Raw genomic sequence first — 243 nt, 5'->3', positions numbered from 1 at the left:
GGGTGTGTGTGTGTGTCGTCAGGGTGTGTTTTGTCCGTGTTTTTTTCCGAGCATATTTGGTCCGGATACCCTTGTCAACAGGGCGGCGTGCCGCTTCGCATAGTTATTCCGTCTAATAACGGACGATTTTATTCACTTGAAGGGTTGAGGGCTAGATGAGAAATGCGATAGAGATAGATCGAGACCCTAGTTTGTCCAGAATCCTCCATTACCTGAAAATTTGGACAATTTTAGGTTTAAGAA

The sequence above is a fragment of the Oratosquilla oratoria genome, chromosome 2, assembly GCF_046742065.1.
Source record: "Oratosquilla oratoria isolate Oo_2021 chromosome 2, ASM4674206v1, whole genome shotgun sequence".
Lineage (NCBI taxonomy): Eukaryota > Metazoa > Arthropoda > Malacostraca > Stomatopoda > Squillidae > Oratosquilla > Oratosquilla oratoria.
The sequence above is the reverse complement of the archived record's forward strand: the minus strand, read 5'-3'. Positions refer to the sequence as shown.